The following is a 23,450-nucleotide window of genomic DNA, read 5'->3' as shown; positions in this document are numbered from 1 at the left end:
TACTTGCCATAACTGGTTGTAGCTCCCTTCTGCAGTCAGCAAGGCTGGGGTTGGAGAAGGCACTCGATTTCGACTGAAACGTTGGGGCATTGAGGAGACCAAAGTAATGGCTTGGCTCCTTGTCCACAATCATGAGGAAAGACTCCTGCGGGGCCAGTACCAGGGCACCCAATACAAAACGGAGGCCTGGAACTGTCTAGCTCATGATCTCACCAGTGCCACTGGCATTCTTTGGACTGGTGAGCAGGTCAGGCACCATTGCTCTGATATAAAGTGACGCAAGAAGGATCAACTGGGCCTGTGGATCCAGGAGGCCCGTGGGATGGCAAATGCCCCAATACTGAGTAAGTAGCCATTGTATTAAGTATTTAAGAATTGCTATTATTGTCTATACTATGGATAGGTATGTCTCATTATCAGTGCATTTACTTCACATCTGCAGGTGTCCGGGCTATGAATCAGCAAGCCCATGAAGATAGGCTGCAAAGGCTGCGTCACCAGGCAGGTTAGTAATAATTCTGCATGTACTGTTATATAAAATAAATGAGAGAGCCGTCAAAAAAGTGTTTTAACCCAATAAATAAAGGTATAATGATTCTTTAATAATTATTCTGCATGTACTGTTATACAAAATAAGTGAGAGAGCCTTAAAAAAAGAGTTTTCATCCAATAAATAAAGGTGTAATAATTCTTTAATAAAGGTATAATTCCTGGAGTGTGTCTGTGTCATTTTCTTTGATATGTTGTTGTAACTGTTGCATTTTAGAAATAGTACTGTTGTATTAAGCAGTGTTAGTTAACCCACACTTGGGTAGGCCCATATAAAATGGATGAAGGGACTGCCAGTAGCTTTTATGCATATTTACAGCCCTTAACTGTTGGTTCATGCCCAGCATGTACAGGTTAATCTGGCACATGAGTAGCTTGGTATTGTGTTCCCCAGAAATATCAGTGTGCTGCCAGAAATGTAGGGAGCTGTTAACATATAACTGATAATTTCACCTGAACATATCTAGATAATTATATGAAAGTAGAGCTGTCAGTGTACCATCACAGCAGTAGTGTGTCTGAGCAAATCACAAAATATGTAGCAGTAACATCTGCATCCTGGACAGTTTGTATGTCAGATACAGCTCATGTATATAATGATCTAGCAAAATCCATTTGCACAAGAGAAGCACATTGGGTAGTGAAATAATACATGTAAGGGACATATAACTGTAGTTAATAGGAATGTAGTGTAAACTAGAAGGATATATAAGTTGTTAGTTGAGCTATCCTTTCCACCCTACTGTATGTACATAAAAAATGCAATTTCACACCACATTGGGTATGTCTAATCTCAAAACAGTTGTTGTGACATATGTTTTATTGGTTTATAAATATTTTCATTCATTTCTATGCATGTGCCTTGTTCAAAAACCACAATATTGGTGGCCTGTTGCCATCAATTAAACTTGCATACTGTTGTAATGTCCACTATTGTTCTATATATGCATGTGTTATGCTTGCTTTTCAACTGTTGAAACTCTGGTGTGTTGGGTTAATGGGAATACTTCTGTATGCTGTTATAACTAACTGGGAATGCTGTTGACTGTTACTAACCAATAACTTTATTAAATTCTCCAAAACATAGTTCATATGGGAAGGTCGGTCCCAGCGGACCCACCTGTCCCACCTCAGCTGGCCATGGCACCTGGCACCAGCAGGTCCAGTGCCCAGCCTAGGACCTCCTCCTCCATTGGCCCTGTGTCACCTTTGGGTGGAAGGTCTGCAGGGGATAGGATTTGGCCTCCCCGTGGAAGCATGGGCAGAGGAGGGCCACCTATCATCCTTCGAAAGGTCCGGGCTGTGGTGGATAGACAAATTGAGCATTCTGTTGCAGAACCTCTATGCCAGCTTGAGGCACGAGTGGTGCAACTCCCGGGTCAGCCTGCCCCTCCTACACAGCCCCCAGCACAGCCACCCTCTGGGCTGTGAAGGTGCAGTGGTGACTGCCCATGGGTGGGGATCTCAGTTCCACTGTTGTCATCTGTGGGCTCTTGGGCTTGCAATTTCCAAACATCCCTCCCTGTCAATGGTGTTCACCCACCACGTGTCATATTCTGCCCCTGTATGCATCTTGTTTGTCTTGTCTGTTTACCTCCCCAAACCTACCTCCCCAAATATACCTACTTCCCCTACCCCACATTCCACTCTCACCTGAAAAAAAGGGCAATCTGCTCCCAAAAAAATAATTACGCCCCATACATAGGTGCCCATTTTGCACACATGTCCCCTGGACACATAAAATGTAACTTAATTGGCATTGCAACATACTTTGTTGTCCTCACCCCTCTCAGGGGTTGAAGGTTTAATATGTACCTCCAAATTTATTCCATATGCACAGTTGATGGTGTTAAAGAAATGGGCAGCTTCCCTACACCCGTCCTGCACATCCCGAGCTATTTTCCCTACTGACTTTCCCTCTTTTTGCCCCTTTTTCACCACTTTAATATCTCCCCATTTTCTTTTCTTCCAATGAAATGAGCACGGGGGTTCGTGAGAGTAAGCACTATTAAGCAGTAGTTAGCAGGTTTGCACAAGTGTGGGCTTATTTGCTCTTAGCTAAGCATTGTGCAAACCCATGCAAGCCCACTCACAACTGCTTAAGAGTGCCTTAGTCACTCTGTATGTGAGGGCCCTTGTTCTGCTCAGCAGCAAAATAAAACACCTCTGTCAGTCTTAAACCTGGAACCTTGTACACACTACACTGCATGAAGTACCACTAAGCCACAGTAGATATACAACAAGTTGGTGCTGAAATAAACATATCATGTATCAGAATGAAAAGGAAAAATTGGAATGCCATACCACACAACTTGTTCTGTGGATCTTTACCAACAGTTTTTGTGGGATTACATTACATGACTGTGATAAGAGAAGCAGCCATTCTAGCAGGAAATAATGTTACACCTTCACTTTACAAACCCCACACAGTATCACAGCAGGACAAACACTGGCATATCTGTTTAGGGCAGAGGCCATACCTCCCAACTGTCCCTAATTTTCAGGGATGTCAATGATTTTGAAAAAAAATATAGCTCTGTCCCTCTGAATCCCTCTGAAAACTGCTGACTTTGGCCAGAAAGGTGGTGAATTACATGTAATGAGTAATGACAATAATTCAGAGTTAGACACTTCTTTTACTTCAGAAAAGATATATTAATCCATATGCTCTGCTTCTCTCAAAGTCTCAACTTAATGGCACTAATATTTTAAAGGTGTCCCTGACTTTTTCTCTACTTTTCCCTGAGTTTGTTCAAATATGTAACTGAGTGTTTGAGAGGTCTGGCAGAGGCAGAAACAGACGCATAGCAGACTTTCTGCTGTTACACACTGTGCAAATAGCTTTGGAAGGAGTTCCGGAAGCATACCCTTATGTAGGAATACAACACTGAAATACAAAAGGATGTAGCCATGTACTGGTAGCAATCAAGTGTAACAATGCCATTGCTCTAGTGCTGAAAAGACCAGTGTGGTGCACAAACAAAGAATAACAGGCTAATCTCTGGCTACCATGTGGATAGATCCACAATTGGGAGTTACGCAGACAGACTACTTGCCTTGATAAACTAACATGTACACAGCAACCCTGTAGGTCCAGCAAGAAAAAATTCACACAATAATACGTACACTCTCTGTACTTCTGCACTCCTACCCAAATGTAGAACATACCTGTGTGTGCAGGGTCTACCAAGGATGTAGGTAAGCATACTCACAGTACTGAAATGTGTCCAGTTTTCTTGAGCAGCTTGTGCTAATGTCAACACTAAAAAAGCACAAACTGTTTAGAACTGAGTAAATGAATATTCACAGTATAGCAGTTCTCAAACAATTCTTGTGCCAAAGGGATACATCTCAATAACTAGCTTTGTATGGCAGTTAATTGTAAAATTTGAATAGAAAGTACATCCCCCCAAGTATCTTGTATTAGCATTTTCAGGGGTGAGTACATTTTTACACTGACAAGTGTGCACTGGAAGCAGCAACATTTAGGTCTGAGTACAAAATGTAAATCACTGGCTACACCCCTGGCTTCTGATATAAGAACTATTCCAACCTTCTGTCTTAAACAATAATGTCCACAGCAAACAAGGATGATCTCCATCTTGGAAAGCTGAAAGGGCCACGCCTACCTGAGTTAGCAATTTATAGTACTGGGTTGCTATGACAGTGATTACTGTAATTACTACACAGCAGGATGCATGCAATTAGCAAATGGTGGCCACTGAGTGGTGCAGAGGCCATCACATGCTCATGTGCAAATACCTACAAAAGCAGGCTGCAATCGCTGCCAATAAACTCAATCACTCTATTGCACAGAGTGACAGAGAGAGAGAGGGAGAGACAGAGAAAAGGAAAACGAAAAAGAAATAATACCAAATCATACAAAGGAAAAGTATGTGACACATATGTATTTACTGGCATGTAGTAGATGTTTTGGAAGAGTAGTCTACATAATGTGAACCATTCATATGTGGCAGCAGTACTTATCTATGCACAGATGTCCTGTTTAACTACTGCTATGGACAATACAGTGTATACCTGTGGGCAGTGGGACATACCTGTGAAATGTGTATCTCAGCATTAAATGTCAAAAATCTGATCCATGTTATCTGTGTTCTGTACAGTAGTGTGGCCAATACCTGTTGGGGGTATTAGTGCTGCCATTATATAAACATGAGTGTGACAGAGCAACACATGCATGATAGTCATATTAAAGTGTAGCTTAGCATTGGCAACTGCTGTAGCAGTCTAGTATGCTTATCTAGCATTTGTAGCTATATATACCCCCTCCAATGTTAGCGTGTTTTCACATGTGACACCTGCTTGTGTTGCAGCAAGGCCCAACAGTTCAGCTATGAGGTCCAGGGACTTACAACAGTGTGGACCTTGTGTGTGTATGCCACACACATACGGAGAAATATATATGTGTCATATATATATTCACATCTGTATATGTGCATAGAGCAGGGGACATATTGCAACTGTTTGTGAAGGGTGGAAATATATATGTTGGTGAAGGTTAGTATGCGCATATTTGTATGTAGGTTTAAGTATGTGACAAACAAGACAACATACAGTGCTGGTATATGACATGTGGTGGTTAAACAGTGTGGGTGGTTTGTTCAGTTTGCAATGTTGAAGCCAGTGAGGCCTGCTAAAGCTACCTGGCCTGTGAACACTTTCAATGCATTTATCACAAGACTGTGCAATATTATTACATTACTGTACACCTCACATCCTTTGTATAATTGATATTCCCACTATGAAAGGTGAAATGTATATGTGCCTACATATATATGTATATGTACACCAATGGATGTGTATATGTATATATACATATATATATATATATATATATATATATATATATATATATATATATATATATATATATATATTGAGAGAGAGAGACTCATATATACTCAGACACACCTACATCTACTACTCTCTGTACTGTTGATTGACTGTGATGGCCATTGTGTTTGTGAATGCGTCAAATATATGTATTTGTGGAATAGCTTAGTGGTAAACTGTTTATGCCATGGTATTATGGGTCCTTGCTTTGATCCCAGCAAAAGCTGTGTATTCTGTTGCTAGGCAGAAAAAGTGCTATGGCATACAGTGTGATTAAGTCCCTTGGTTTTAACTGGGGTGTGTCATTGGAGGCTAAAGCACTACATCTATGATTATTGATTGGTACTGATGTTGAATCCAAATCCTGTGTGCATTGTAGTACTATTTGAAGCTCTGGGCCTGTACAGAAAAGTATGGTGTATGTCAACATTGCTTGCATCCACTGTTTTGTGTGGTCCCTGTATTCATCACAGATTACATTCCCCAAGATTAATGTTTTGTAAGTACTGACACACAGTACTGTATAGTACACACGTAAAGCTTATCTGGGTTGCCATACCTTTGTGTCCTGTAATTATGTCTGATATGTGTGTGGGTATGTCTGTAACATGTCATATGTCATATGTGTGATAAAACATATAGCTGCGTATCTAGCAACATTTATAGTGGACTACAGCAGTATGCAACCTATATTCCCAATTGTGCACATATTTTGGCCACGGGTTTGCCATTAACAAGTTGTGTGGTATTATAGTAATACATTTACTGGACCTTACACTCATTGTAAAGGATGACATATTTCTTTACACATCAGCTTGATATATATCTGCTGTGGCTAGGTGGTGCATTGTGTTGCATACAGTGTGCCGGGTACTCTTGTATATTCTTATGTAGTGATTTTATTTTGTTACTGTACAGAACATGGTTCATTTGATAAAGTGAGCCAGGCACATTCAAGCAGTTGTGGGGTGAGCAATGATAAGTGGTAGTTAAAGTGTTTCACTCTCAGTTAGCTAATAGGTTCCTATATATATGGCAGTTCAGTGACATCTGTACTGTATAATGTTAAGTGTGCCATATGACTTGCTCAGACATATTTTTTTCTTTAGGTCTTCCAGGTATCATGGCACATCACAGAAATCCCAGCTAGAGTAGTGCTGAAGATGAGATCATTACTAGCTGTATGATTCAGCACTACAATCTAATGTTCTCATGAACCAGCCAGAACCAGCAGGAGCGTACTGCAATGTGGCAACATGTTGTCCAGTGGGTCAATGACGTAGGCCTGCATAACCGGACATATGAGCAGGTACACCACCACTGCAGTGATCTACTCAGACATGTCCATCAGCGTGCTTCTGTTGTGTGGAGACAACAGCTTGCAGCAGGAGGTGGTGTTAATATCCATCCCCCCCTCACCAGATTGGAGGAGCTGCTCCTGAGCCTTGTGGCACCTGCCCAACAACAACAGCAGCAGACATACACCATGATGGAGGTTGGAGCCACCCAGCAACCACACATGGAGCATGCAGGTAACATGGCATATCTGTAGACTACTGTTATCTGTATTGGTAGACCATGCATATGTGAGATGTGATGTGTGTAGTTAGAAGATGTGGAGCCTGTTGTTGTGCAATACTGATCATTTAGAACATAATCTGTAGCCCTGTGAATGTAAACTGTTGTTGTACTGTAAGATTGCAAACACACAGTAGCAATGACACAGTTGTAGCCACTGACAAACTGTCTCATCTCTATGTAGGTCCCTCTGGGGTGACATCAAGGCAGTGGACAGATGCTGGTAAGTGTGTTCTACATTTATTATTGTAAATAAAAAGTGCATGTCATAGTTAAGGTGTAGGCCATATACACATGTAACACACCTACCCATAATGCATGCTGTGCATGTTTGGTGTAAGACCAAGCACTTCCCACTAATGTGATTAGCTGCCTCAAACACATGCAATACCCAGATCATCTCAAACAAATGTGGCTGCACTGTAGTGACCATTGGATAGGCAAAGTTGATACTCAACATGCACATAACATACACAACTATGTCATACACAGAGCATTTTAACAAGCTACACATAAAGGATTCACAAACCCTCTGTAAAGACACACTCCAGTATCCAAAATCTGATCCACATATTACACATAATATACCTGAGGGGTAGAAGCCTATCATGTGGCATTTAAACACTCTGCAACACACTACACATTCCTGTCAGGGAATGCTCCTTGTTGGCCTCCTTACAAACCCATGTAACAACTGGTTATGTAATGGTGAATGTAGCCAAGGTAGTACAGTTCTGGTACAGCATGATTAGTGCTGGTTTGCAAAACATTTGTAGCCTTGAGTGACCACATGATGCTTCATGATGATGGCCTATGGTACTATACCCCATCCAGTTATTGTAACCACAGTACTACACATAGCTTTCATTGCTATACACCTCCATGTTGTGTGTGTGCAAACATATGCACCTCTAAACAATATGCATACCAATCACCATTTGCACAACTGATACATATATGTCTTGTGATGCTATTGAGTGGCTAGGTCATATGACACATATTGGGTATGTGTGATGTTTAAATATGCAGTTGTGTTTTAGCATGTCATGTCATGGATGACACTGACATGTCCACAGTATGATCTACACTCATCATAACTACTGTACACTGGGTATGTGGACGAATGGTATTCCATCAATTATACATGCACCACTGATGATGTTGTGTGAATACTTATCATGTATGTGCTAAAACTGTGTCCACAATTATTTGCTAAAGACACAGAGGCTGTAATCAGCATCGGATACCTATTTGACAAACAGATACACATCCAGCCATGGTATGTAGACCTGTGAGTTATGGTGCACAGTACATTACAGAGTTTTGAATACTTGCACAGCAATGTTGTGTCCATGTATGCATTGCATTCCAGGAGGAGGCCAATCACCTAATAACAAAACACATGAATCAAAGGCATGTATAGTGTTAGTAACAAGGACTGTCTATACTTACACTGCATGCTGTTGAGCAACACATGTCCTGCGTGCTGACATGTGTGACATTACTGTTTTGCTTGTGATGCTGTACCCCACCATCACCTGTTATTGTGTATGTTCTGAGATTGCTGGTGTGTGTGTGTGTGTGTGTGTGTGTGTGTGTGTGTGTGTGTGTGTGTGTGTGTGTGTGTGTGTGTGTGTGTGTGTGTGTGTGTGCATGTGTGCATGTATGCATGTGTGCATGTGTGCATGTGCATGTGTGCATGTGTACGTGTGCATGTGTGCACATGTGCATGTGCATGTGTGCATGTGGATGTGTGCATGTGCATGTGTGCATGTGTGCATGTGCATGTGCATGTGTGCATGTGCGCATGTGCATGTGTGCATGTGTGCATGTGCATGTGCATGTGTGCATGTGCACATGGGTGCATGTGTGCATGTGCATGTGTGCACACACATGTGTGCATGTGTGCACATGCGCATGTGCACATGTGTGCATGTGTTCATGTGTGCATGTGTGCATGTGCATGTGTGCATGTGTGCATGTGCATGTGTGCATGTGGTCTGACATCATGTTCAGGTCTTAAAGTGTGTTTCCTGTTTTCCTCTCACAGATGCTGAGGTGGGGCTGGTTCAGTACAGCAAAAAACCTGATGTCACTGAGACAGACAGTGATCATGAGGATAGGTCTGTTTAGGCACAATCAGGTTTGTCAGGGTCTGTTGCTGGGCTACCAATTGACAGTACACACCCCATCCATGCACACAGTCATACTGCCTGTATATCCATCATCACCATTGCCCTTAGCTGAGTGACAGTGTATGATTGACACTGGCCAGGACAGTGTGGTATCTATGGCACATGTATCAGGACACAGCAGCCATAGCCAGATGTCTGGCACAGTACCACATAGGCAGATGCCCAGGGGTTCTCATCAGAGCACTGCTGGTCATCATGCCCCTGGCAGACGTGCCACAACTCTTTCAACCACATGCATGTTCCAGGCTGGCATGGAGGTACAGGCACGAATGGAGCAGTATACCAGACAGGGACTAAGGGCACAGAGGGCTCATAACACTTCTGTAAATGATAGTATCCGTGACCTAGTAGGTGCCATATGTAATTACACTGAGGTCATTGATAGACATTGGGGTGAGACATTTGATGTCCTACACAATGTCATGTCATGTGACAGGACACTGCGGGACAGTTGAGACGTCGATGTCGATGTATGGCAGCAACATCAGCAGCTGGAGGTCGCCATGAACATCCAGCAAGTCACAGTCATTCCTGTAGTGCCAGTACCAGCCCCAGCAATGTTGGCAGGGGCTGTCCATAGACCGTCATAGAAGACCATGTGCACGTGACTCTGGCCAGTCCCAGCAGGGGCCTGGATCCAGTGGACATATGTCAACCTCTGAGGATAGTACCCAATCTGGATTAGTACCTGATACTGTCTGTAGCACTCCTGGCAGGCACAGGTTTCATATCCATGGCCAGAGACAGTGATCTATAAAGCCTGCCAGGTACAGTGTGTAGCTGTCCCACAAATCCCCGTATATGGCAGCCACATGGTGGAACTGTGTGCATGCGGACAAACACACATAAGCCAGAAACCTAGGGCAAACACATACCCGCACACATTACATCAACATTGGCCCATAACAATACTCATGGCCCTCACACACACATGTCGATTGTATGGCTCAGTGTAGGCCTCTATCAAACCAACAACACACCCTGTGCATATGATGAAACCTGTGCCACCTCCTGTCATCTGTAACATTGATGCAGGAACAGGCTAACATGGTGCTGATGCACAGGGTGACTTTGATAAAGTATAGCAATGGTTGAATGTGTAGCATGTTGTCAGCAGTAAAGTGTAATGATATCCTTGAAGGTGTAACTGAGCAGGCATGATGCATTAAAGCTGTAATTAGCAATTTTGTACTGTTTCCACCAGTGTTTATTCCAATTGTGTTTTGTTTGCCCATGTGCCACTTGGCTGATGTGTGTAGTTGTGTGAGCATGTGTTATACAGTGGACAGTAAGTGTGGGGTGTGTGCAGCACAGGTTTGCAGGTGTACATTTGTGAACATGGTGGAGGTGCACTGTCTGCAGGTATGTGCATATTGGACATATGGGCAGGGTAACATGCCCTGTATTGGCCAGTGTTAACACTCCATAGTTTCTATTGGTGGCCAGTATGCATTGTAGTACGCACGTTTTGGAACTTGAGTACACATGTGTGTGTATGACACGGGTTGACACTGTGCTGTGGGTGATGCTGTTGTTCCTATCTGTCATTGGTTTGCATTACTAATGTTAACAGTGTCCCAGCTGCATAATCCTGTATTAATGCACACTGTTCACCTACAGGGTTGCATGGACTGTGCTATCACAAACACAAGAAATGCTCACTTATACAGTAAAAGTGCATTAGTCTCATGGACCCCTGCCATAAACTAAATATATAATAGAAGGTGTGATGTTATACCAAAAAAGAGTTATATACCAAGAAGGGATAACCTCTCTGGTCAGTATCATTTGGAAAATTCAATCCCTCAATAAACATACAAGGCAAGCTTCAAAATACAAAATGGCAATGATTCCAAAGACAACACTAAAGCTGTCTTTACTGTTGTTCATAATCTACAGGGGAAATCTCAGATTGGGTCACAGTTAATGTAAATGGTCACAAAGTACACTTATCTGACTGACATTACCAACTCCTTGTCACACAGTTTGAATGTGGATTTCACCACCCTGTCGCTATACAAGGGCCACATTTCCAGACCTGAAGAACATAATACCTGATGATTCACAGACACTCTAGTTAAAACATCTCTTTAACAAGGTCCACACCACAGTGGAAATGGTACTGGACAGTGTCCCTGGCTGTGTCATACACAAGCTGGCATATGAAGTCACCACTCACCTAAATGCTCTGTCCAGATGTAACCTCTATACAGGTTACATACATGTGGAATGACGTATGGTAATGGTGTTCACAGTTCACAAGGGTTGAGCTACAACATCTTCTTCTCCTTTAGGATGCTCCCATTAGGGGTCACCACAGTACATCATCTGTTTCCATGTCTTCCTGCCTTCTGCATCTTGCATTGTCACACCATCCACCTGCATGTCCTCTCTCACCACAGCCATAAACCTCATCTTAGGCATTCCTTTTTTCCTGTTACCTGGTGGCTTCATCCTTAGCATCTATTTCACAATATACTCTGCATCTCTCCTCAGCACATGTACAAACCAACTTAATCCTGCCTATCTGGCATGGTCTACTAACCTTCAAACTGGCCTCACCCTCTAATATACTTATTCTTAAACCTGTCCACCCTCGTCACACCCAGTGCAAATGTTAACATAAATTGATTAAGGGTAGAACTACAACAGGTCCTGGAAACTCTCACCCTATAAGCCAGACCAATGTTATCTGGAAGGCTATGGAGCACAGCATTATGGAACTCATTAACAGAGACATTATGAACCTGCAAACACTGCACCATACCCACTTAGGTTCTCTAAAGGCCAGATCATGGCTCCTACACCTAGTAGACTTCAAGCCAGTCAACAAGGCTATAGGTGAGGGAGGGGAGGTCAACACAGCCAAGCTATAGCTCACCAGCAAATCATACCCATCCCACATACTGCTATTAGACATATCCTCAACAGACTGACCATAAACGATTGTTAGATGATGGCTTGACAACTGACGCACAGATGTAGGACACACAGTAACATTTGCAGCCTCCATGTACTATTCTATGCCAGTAACAAGTGGTATTCACCTGTACTGAGTCCTGGGACCACACTTGTTTGGCATATAGCTTTCTTAGGTACAAGCAAACACAGTAGGGATATGTCTGCCCATGTCTGATGAAAATGCATACTGTGGGCTATACTTTATTCTCTAGATGACACACACATCCTCCAAAAGGGTATCATACAGATAGATACCTGGTGTCAAACTCATGCTGTAAAGCTATAAGCCTAAGAAAGAATAGTTATCCACTTTTAGAAAACAAAGTATCCCCAGAGTACCACATAGGTAGTAGCCCCCAAAATGTGGAACAGGTACTAATGTATACATAGAGCCATGTGTTAAGTCATCTCTCCTTTAATAATCACATTACCAAAGGGTTTTGGAAATCCCTCTGTGGAGCACATAAGCAATAAAGGGTTTGCATGCAGATCCGCAGAGGTTGTTGCACACATATAATGATTAGTCATCTTTGCCAGACTTTTCTTGATTTGGAACAGGTTTCAAATATACCTCAAGCATAAACCCTCACTTAAACTCTTCAATAGAAACCATGATGAGTGGATGTGAAAAGGAAGCCATAGCCCAGGGATCACTGCAATGGCTAAGCTTGTCACAAGCATACAGAAGTGACCTAAGGTCTGGAAAGCGCCAGCACACTCTAGCATAGATAATACATGCGTTCATGGAGAAAGCAGAGTACCCAACTATGAAATACTTGAGGTCACATGTATGTATATGGATTTGCCCCAGAGCTACCTTACATGTGTAATGCACATACAGTTGTCATTGTGATATGTCATACACTATAAAAATCAAAACACACTCCACATTGGCCAACGGTGTCACATACAGTCAGCAAGTGCAAGATTAAAACTCTTTCCTAACTGCATTATGATACTACAGTAGCACACATTTACATGACACGCTATACACATTACTGGGATTTCACATTTCCACAGGTATGTTTGTAGGATGGTGACATCATCGGACTTGACAAAGATGAGTATACCACTTCTAAGGTGTTTGAGTAGCCTCCCCAGGGAAACACACATACACAGACAGTTGGCAAGTGCAAGATTCAAACCCCTATCTAACTACATTATGATACTATAGCAATACACAGTTACATGATGCGCTATACACATTACTGGGATTTCACCTTTACACAGGTATATTTTAGGATGGTGACATCATCGGACTTGACAAAGATGAGTATACCACTTTTAAGATGTTTGAGTAGTCTCCAAAAAGGTTACTCCTCCCCAGGGAAACACACATACACACAGGTGGCAAGCACATGATTCAAATCCCTACTTAACTACATTATGATACTACAGCAGTACACATTTACACAACGCGCTATACACATTACTGGGATTGCACCATTCTACAGGTATATTTTTGGGATGGTGACATCATCGGACTTGACAAAGATGAGTATACCACTTTTAAGGTGTTTGAGTAGTCTCCAAAAATGCTGCTCCTCTCCAGGGAGACACACCTACACACACACAGTTGACAAGTGCAGGATTCAATCCCCTATTTTACATTATGATACTACAGCAGTGCACATTTACACAACGCCCTATACACATTACTGGAATTTCATCTTTCCACAGGTATATTTGTAGGATGGTGACATCATCGGACTTGACAAAGATGAGTATACCACTTTTAAGGTGTTTGAGTAGTCTCCAAAAAGGTGACTTCTCCCCAGGGAGACACACACACACAGTTGGCAAGTGCAGAATTCAAACCCTTACCTAACTACATTATGATACTACAGCAGTACGCATTTACATGACATGCTATACACATTAGTGGGATTTCATTTTTCCACAGGTATAGTTGTAGGATGGTGACATCATCGGACTTGACAAAGATGAGTATACCACTTTTAAGGTGTTTGAGTAGTCTCCAAAAAGGTTGCTTCTCCCCAGGGAGACACACACAGTTGGCAAGTGCGGTGTTCATAATCCAAACTAAGTATGTCTTTACACTTCAGCAAGCAATATGGAGTTACAGGGTGCAATACAGACATTACTTGCTGACAGTTTGCACAAAGGTTTTTTTCACATTTGCTAACCTCAGCAGGCTTATCATACTAGGTGTATTGTGAGTGTATTGAATGCATAGGCCATGACCATGTCATATATGGGTTGATGCACCACATGCTGGCACACACAGGGTCAAACCTTGAGTAGCTTCTTACCTTCACCTACATGACACTGCAATATAACAGAAAGATGATAAACTTCAACAATTGGCTGAGCTTCTGATGTCATTCAAAGGGGATCCAGTCTCTGTCTGCCTGTGATGACATGATAGACAAGCCTTGTTGCTTCACTACAGATGGTTGCACCTGTCGCCCCTATACTTCTGAATACTGGCCAAGGCTTGTGCTGTCCCCATATTACCTTTTTTAGGCAAGGCTCAAAGGTTCATAGGTTCATAGGTAGGTACTAGTCTATCAGCCCTGGGGCCTATACAAGGCCAGACAAAAAGGTACCCTGGCTTTTGCCACCCAAGAAATTTATTTTCCTATGTCACTGTCATGCAGAGACACAGAAGTGATCCCCAGGGTGAATTTCCTATTTCTCATCCTATAATCAAGAATTTCCTTGAAGAGTGCTAATGAGGAGCTTTGTTTGATATAGATAGGTAGTTTATTCTGGAGTATGTGAAGTCTGTGGGACAGGAATCTATCCCTCTGGCATGTTCTGTTTATTGTGGTTACAAGGTTTAGGTCCCTAGAGCGTGTAGGTTCATAGGTTCATAGGTAGGTGCTAGGCTATCTGCCCAAGGGCATTTATAAGCCTAGCCAGAATGTGTTGGCTTTCACCTCCCTTTTAAATTAGTTTCCTGGGCCTCTGTCTAGCAGGGCCAATGAAGTGATCCCAGGGGTAAATTTACAATTTCCCATCCACTCATCAAGATTCCTCTTGAAGAGAGTCTGCAAGGGGATCTGCCTAACATCAACTGGGATTCTATTCCAGAGTGAGGGAAGTCTCTGGGACAGGAATCTATCCCTCCAGCACGTCCTGTTTATTGCTTTGCTGAGGTTTAATTCACTGGAGTGTGTGGCTCTAAGAGATTTGTTTTACTTCTGGTGGAGAATGTCCATTAATTCCAGGTTGGACATGGCCTTATACATCAGGCATAGATCACATCTGAGCAGGCAGTAAGCAACCGAGTAGAGCTGGTGTTTCTTTAGTTGAGCTGCATAGGGCATCTCTTTGAGGCCCATGATCTTCTTGGTGAAGTACTTCTGTGGTCTTACCAGTTGTTGCATGTGCCAATTAAGGTACACACCAAATGGGGCACTGTACTCTATTATGGGCCTAATGAGTGATAAGTAGAGGGTCACAATGACCTCTCTTTATCTACAGGTGAACCCTTTCATGATTAGGTGGGCTACATAGAAGGAATAACTAACCACTTTGCCAATGTGATTATCAAAGGAGAGGTTGCTATCTACCTGGGTCCCCAGGTCCCTAATTACATTTTCCATACCTAGTGGATTACCACCTATGTAGTAATTTGTTGTCACTTTGTTTTTTCCAAAGGAGATGACTATACATTTTTTTGCCATTCAACTTGAGGCCATGGTTTTGACACCAGGTATCTGTCTCTGTAAGACCTATATGGAGGATGTCTGTGTCAGCCAGAGAGTCAATTATGGCCCCCAGTTTACAGTCATGTGGGAACTTAGTCAGCCATAGTCCTCCCATGCTTGCCTGTACCTCAGAGATGTATATACTGAGCAGGAGGGGTCCCAGGACCGAGACCTGTGGGATGCCACTCGTGACTGGTTTAGTGTCGGACATGGCACCTGCAACTCTGACCATGTGAGTTCTATCCGTGAGCCAGTTGGCCACCCATCTTGTGACATAGGGGTTAATGTTCAAGCTGGTAAGCATGTCTATGATGCCAGAGTGGGGAATGGTGTTAAAGGCCTTAGTGAGGTCCAGGTAGGCTGTGTGGACTACCTTTCCTTCATCTATGGCCTTGGTAAGAAGTCAACTATGTTTAGGAGGCAGGATCTGCCTTTAACAAAGCCAAACTGGGTAGGGTCCAGTATCTGGAGGTTTCAATGTCTCTGTTTATGAGTTTCATGATAATTCATTCCATAGCTTTGCAGACCAGGCTGGTCAGGCTTATAGGGCGATAGTTTCCAGGTTCTGTTGTGGCACCACCTTTGTGGAGTGGGATGACTGTTGCTGTACGCCATTTGTGGGTACATAGCCTGTGATAAGGTTGTGTCTAAACAGTGAATGTAGGTGAGGGTTTAGTTCCTTTTGGAGCTTGTGTAAGACATAGCCTGGGACACCATCCAGTCCCATTGATGCTGTGTTCTTAGCTTTGGAGAGGGCTGTTTTTACCTGCATGTCCATGAAGTCTGGGGCTCTGCATTCTTCTGGGATGGACACTGACCCTTTTGGGGGTGAGGGGGGGTGAAGTTTGCACTGAACTTGTCCCCCAGGATGTTGGCAATGTCAGTTGGTTCAGTGTATTTTTTGCCTTTTTGCAGTAGCTGAAAGCATATCTGAGAGTTGCCACCTAAATGTTTGATATAGCTAAAGAAGGATTTGTGATTATCTTTACATTCCTTGGCAATGTTTCTTTAGAAAGTGGACTTGGATTATTTTATGAGTGATCGTAGTTTCTTGCTAATAATGATCGGTGATGCCTTTCCTTTTTGGAATTTTGCTCTATCATGTGTTAGTTTCTGCCTTCTGTTGTATAGCTTATTTATGGGCAAAGACCACCAGATTGGTTTCTTCTTTTTGGAGGAGTGAGTCTTGGTTTTAATTGGGATGGCTCGATCCATGCATCACTGTAGATGCTCATAGAATGCACTTGTAAAAGATTCTGCAGATTGGATAGCATTATCCTGTAGCAAGGGGGCTTTGAAACTTTCCACTTCGGTCTTGAGAAGTGTGAAGTTTGCTTTTGAAAAGTTTTTCACAGTGGTTTTGTTGACTGGGGGGAGGGTCAGGATGTGGATGTCCAGTATGATTACTTCATGATCTGATATTACCAGTGAGGGGTTTATCTCTGGTGTGGAACACTGATCCCCCATGTTGGTGATGATCAGGTCCAGTATGTTGTCACCTCTAGTGAGCGTGGTGACCAGCTGTTCCAGGCCATTTGAATTTATAAACTCTAGGAAGCATTGGGCAAAGGACTTTGTACTCGAGTAATTCCCCCAGTCAATGTTTGTGTAGTTGAAATCTCCTCATATCATGGTGTTTGGTAGGACCTTTATATTTGCCATCAATGTTCTCAGGAATACTGAGTGAGGGTCCTGAGACAAGGTATATGATCTATAGCAGGCTATGATCTCATAAGCAGCTTTGCCCAATGTTAGTTGCACTTGCATGGTCTCCAAGGCCTCATGCTGTGCCACTAACCTGGAGGTGTGGGTATCCTTTATGAAAATCGATACACCCCCTCCTTTAGTATTTCAGTCTGGGTTTGGGGCCAACACTCGGAGGGATTGGGATTTCTTTAAGTGGAGCATTTCCAACAGTTCTGTGTTTGACATAGATTTGTATGTTATGCAGAGATCACCTCTGAGTAGGCGATATGCGACAGAGTAAAGCTGTAGTGTTTTGAGATGGTCTGTGTATGGCATGTATTTGAGGCTGCTAATTCTCTTTGTGAGGTGTTTCTGGAGGCTTTCCAATTGGTGTAGATGTCTTGTGAGGTACATAGCAGAAGGGGCATTGTACTCTATAATGGATCTAATGATTGATGAGTATAGGGGAACAATGACCTCTTTTATTCTGCATGAGACACCTTTTGTGATGAGGTGTGCCACATAGAAGGATTTCCTGACTACTGTGGCGATGTGATTATCAAAGGTGAGTCTACTGTCCACATGTGTCCCAAGGTATCTTATCACACTTTCGGTATTAAGTATACTACCACCTATATTGTAGTTCATGGGTACAGTGTCTTTACCAAAGGGGATGACAATGCACTTTTTGGCATTGAGCTTGAGGCCATGGCTTTGACACCAGGCATCTGCCTCAGTGAGGCCCTTTTGTAGGATGTCCACATTGTTAGTAGTCTCGATTTATGGCTCCTAGTTTGCAGTCATCTGGGAACTTCATTAGCCAGAGACCTTCCATGTTAACCTGTGCTTCAGGGGAAGTAGATACCAAACAGTACAGGACCCAGGACTGAACCATGTAGGACTCCACTTGTCACTGGTCCAAAGTCGGACTTGGAGTCTGCTACTTTCACAGTGTGGGTTGTGTCAGTCAGCCAGTTGGCAACCCATCTTGTGACATAGGGATTTATACCTAGTTTAGTGGGTTTATCCATAATTCCAGAGTGGGGGATGGTGTCGAAAGCCGTGGCAAGATCTAGATAGGCTGTGTGAACCATCTTACCCTTGTCTATGGCTTTGGTGACTGCTTCAACGAGGTCTATCAGGATTAGGTGACATGATCTGCCTTTTACAAACCCAAAATGGATGTGGTCCAGAGTTTGGAGATTACCAATGTCTTTGTTTATAAGTTCCGTGATGATACGTTCCATGGCCTTGCAGACCAGGCTCATCAGACTAATGGGGCGCTAGTTCCCGGGGTCCGTGGTGGCTCCCCCGTTGTGTAGTGGGATAACCGTTGCTGTGCACCATTCAGCAGGCACAAAGCCTGAGGTGAGGCTATGATTGAACATGATATGTAGGTGTGGTGCCAGTTCGTTCTGTAGTTCATGTAGAACGCAGCCTGGGATGTAATCTGGTCTCATGGATGCTGTGTTCCTGGCTTTGGAGAGTGGTTTTTACCTGTGCAGCCATGATGACAGCAACTTTGCATTATTCCAGTAAAGAAATGTGCTCTTTCATGGGTGAGAGGGGGGTAAAGTTAGCACTGATCCTATCTGCTGATCTGTTGGCAATATCAGTTGGGTCTGTATATTTAGTGCCATTGTGCTGTAACTGAGAGCAGATCTGAGTGTTGCCATTGAGATTCTTGACATAGCAATAGAATGCTTTGTGGTTGGCTTTAGAATCAGTGTCAACTTTGTTTTCGTAATTAGCTTTGGAGGATTTTATCAGGGATGGCAGCTTCTTCCTGAGGCTGACCAGGGAGCTCCTCCTCTCATTGGATTTTACCCTCTTTTGCAACAGTTTCTTCCTTCTGTTGTGCAGTTTGTTTATGGCAGGGGACCACCAGATTGGCTTCCTTTCTTGGAGGACAGCGTATTGGTTCTGTTTGGAATAGCACAATGCATACACTCATGTAAGTGCTTAAAAAGTGCAGCTGTGAAGGATTCAGTAGTCTTAGTATTGTCCATCTGCGTGGGTGTCCTGAAGTTCAGCACTTCTGTCTTAAGAAGCATGAAGTTGGCTTTTGAGACATTTTTAACATGGTTTCCTTAATGGGGGGTGGGTCCAGAATGTGGATATGTAGGGCAATTAGCATATGGTCAGATGGAACCAATGAGCCGTTGACTTCAGGTGTGGAACACCGGTCACTCAGGGCAAACCAAACCCCATAACCAACACAAATAACCACAATGAGCTAAAAGCTACTCATTGCCAGAAGTCTCAGCCTCCAAATGCACACACTCGAGGCACTTCTCAGTATGGAGAATACTGATATCTGTGCAGTAACAGAAACCTAGTTCAAGGCTCCAGAGAGCACACCAGCACTACCAGGATACTACTCATTCCATACCTTCCAGCATCAGGACCTGGATCATAGGACATAGGGTTGGGATGTATCCTTATTCATCAAGGATACCTACACCTCTCTCTACATGCTCTGTACAGGATATGTACCTATAGAATGTTGCACAGCAACATTCTTCACACTCCACAGGGGTGGGGCCACAAAAAACCCTTGGCATTCATTCTCTATGAGCCTGACGAGTCTACTCTTTAAGGCAATGGAGCCAATCATAATGGAAGCCAGCTATAAAGATATTGTGAACCTTCACACAGTTGAGCACACCCAGTTTGGCTTCATCATATGCAGATTACATCTCCTGAACTGGGTGGATTTCTTTGAGACCGTTACCCAGGCAACAGATGATTGAAATGAGCTCAACACAGCCTACCTATACCTCATTACAGCCTTGACACCATTCCCCAGTCAGGTATCATAGATGAACTCACCAACCTGGGCATGAATCCATACATCACAAGATGGATTGCAAACTGGCTCACAGATAGATTCCACAAACTAAGAGTTGCTGGCTACATGTCAGACTCTACACCGGTAACAACTGGGTTCAGTCCTGGGGTCCCTCCTGTTTGGTACAGATTTCTCAAATGTACATGCCAACACAGGAGGGTTCTGATTGACTAAGTCTGCAGGGAAATGTAAAGTGTTTGCAATAATAGATTCCCCGGATGACACAAATATTCTCCAGAAGGGACTCTATGAGACAGATGTGTGGTGTCAGAATCATGGCCTCAAGCTCAATGTGGAGGAATGCATAGTGATCCCCTTTGGTGAAAACAAAGTACACATAAACTACCACATAGGTGTTACCCCCTTAAAACCAGCAAAGTAATAAGGGATCTGGGGACACAAGTAGATAGTCATCTTTCCTTTGACAACCATGTTGCCAAAGTGATTGGGAAATCCTATGTGGCCCACCTAATCAACAAAGGGTTTGCATCAGGATCCAAAGAGGTAGTGGTGGCCCTCTACTCTTAAGTCATCAGACCCATCATTGAGTACAATGCACCATTTTGGATGTACTCAACTACGCATATCCAGCAGCTGTAGAGATCACAGAGGTACCTCACCAAGAAGATTACTGGCCTCAAACATTTGTGTTATGCAACACAACTGGTAAAACTAAACCTGTTCTTCTTGCGTACCGCCTACTCAGAGGCACACTCTGCCTAACATACAGAGCCATGTCCAACACAGCTGCTGAGCATGCTCCATCTACAGATAACAAAATTGATTCACCTTACACACTCCAGGGATATGAACTTCATCACAACAATCAATACAACATGCTGGTGGGATAGAGTACCATCCCAGACACTTGGCTTACTGTGGAACAGAGTCCCAATGTACATCAGACAGAGCCCCTCACTGACACTCTTCAATAGGAACCTTGATGAGTGGATGGGAAACAGACAATTCATGCCAGGCATCACATCAGCAGCCCCACTAGAAAGGTGCTTAGGGTACTAACCATTAGAACGAGGGCTTGGGAGCCTACCCAATGGGGTGGTGAAAGCTGCACAGCTTGCCTAGTCTAACATATGCCTTATTGAAGATAGGTTCATAGGTATGTAGTAGACTATGTGACAGGTACATGTTTACAGATAGTAGATATGTACTTCATTGTACCGTCATGTTGTACAGCAGGCACATGGACCACATACACTGTAATGCTTACAGATACTGGTGGCTGTTATGTACACTGGGTGAGATGTGCACCTCATGTCTTTTGTGCCATTGGGATGTGTGCTGGGTGGGACAGTCCTGGATGGCTCCCTGTCATGGTCACCCTCTTACAGACATCTCTGCCCATCCAGCTTTGGCTTGTTATACTGTGTTCCCCCTACATATATATATAGGTACATAGGTAGGCAATAGGCTATCTGCCTGAAGGCATATATTAGTATGGCCAGAGTGTGCAGCTATCACCACCCATGGAGTTAGTTCCCTAGGCCTCTGTGTAGTAGAGTTGATGAAGTGATCCATGGTTTGACAGTTCAGTTTCACATACACTCATCAAGGCTCCACTGGAAGAATGTCAGTGAGGGACTCAGCTTAATGTAGCTTGGGAGGGAGCCTGTTCCAAAGAAAGAGAAGTCTGTGAGTTATTAATGTATCCTTCCTGCATGTTCTATTTATTGTTGTGATGATGATATCTGTAGAGTATGTAGTACAGTGAGCTTGGGCTACTTCAGATAGCACATGTACATTCGTTCTGAATTGGACATGGACCTGTCTGTTGGGCAGAGATCACCTGAGTAGACAGTATGCAACAGAGTACAGTTTGAGCCAAATTCAGTCTTGTTGCATGGGGCAACTGTTTCAGGCCAGTAATGCTCTTGTTGAGGTACGTCAGTGGTCTTTCCAGCTGCTGAAGGTGCCTAGTCAGATTCATCACAAGTGTATTGTGGTACTCTATGATGGGTCTGATGGCCGATGAATAGAGGGATCCTTCTTTGACCTACATGCAAAGACTTTGGCAGTTTGTGGGAACATATAGCATAATTTTCTAACCACTTTGTGAATGTGCTTCTGGAAGTAGTGATGACTATCCATGTGTCCATAGATCCCTTATTATTACCTCCATATTTAGGGTGTTGGCACCTATGTGGTATTTGTATGACTGTAGCTCGAGCCCATAAGTTTGACACCACATCTGTCTGACTGAGACCCTTTTTAAGGATGTCTCTGTTGTCCCAAACATCGATTATGACAACCTTTTTTCAGTCCTCCACAAACCTTGCTAAACATAACCCTCATGTTTGGCTGTATTTCGGAAAAGTATACGCCAGACTGGAGGGGTCCCAGGACTGAGCCATGGGGGACAGCAGTTGTTACCAGCTTGAACAGGAGACCACAATTCTTACCTTGTGGGATCTATCTGTGCCCCAGTTGGCAATCCATCAGATGACATATGTGTTTATGCACAGGTTGTTGATTTTGTGGATACGATATGTGTGTGGGATGTTGGAAAAGGGCTTTTCAAGGTCTATGTAGGCCGTGTTTATCTCATTTCATTGATGCATGTCCTGGGTGACTGCCTTGAAAACTGTCTAGCAGGTTTAGGAACCATGATCTGCTCCTGACCAAATCAAAATAGGTAGGGTTGGGTGTTTGTAGGCTCTCAATAGCTCTGTTTATGAGTTCTATAATGATGGACTCCATGGCCTTGCACATCAGGCTTATTAGACTTATAAGACAATAGTACCCATGGTCTGTTGTGCACCAACACTCGTGGAGTGTGCCAAACATTGCTGTAACCCATTCAACAGTTTCATAGCCTGTACAGACGGTGAGTCTCAACAGACTGTTCAGGTGAAGGGTCTGTTTGTTTTGGAGTTCACATATGACACAGGCAGGGAAACCATGTTATCTCATATATGCCATGTTTTTAGGTTTGGAAAGAGCTGTTTAACCATTCTATATGTGATTTCTGGGTTTTCGCAATCTCCAGGTATGATAATGGGCCCTTTTGTCAGTGAGAAGGAGGTAAATATGTATGAACCTGTCTGACAAGATGTTGGCAATGTCAGTCATGTACATGTATTC

This window comes from Protopterus annectens, chromosome 2.part2, assembly GCF_019279795.1.
Source record: "Protopterus annectens isolate FY-2018-M chromosome 2.part2, PAN1.0, whole genome shotgun sequence".
Classification (NCBI taxonomy): Eukaryota; Metazoa; Chordata; order Ceratodontiformes; family Protopteridae; genus Protopterus; species Protopterus annectens.
The sequence above is the reverse complement of the archived record's forward strand: the minus strand, read 5'-3'. Positions refer to the sequence as shown.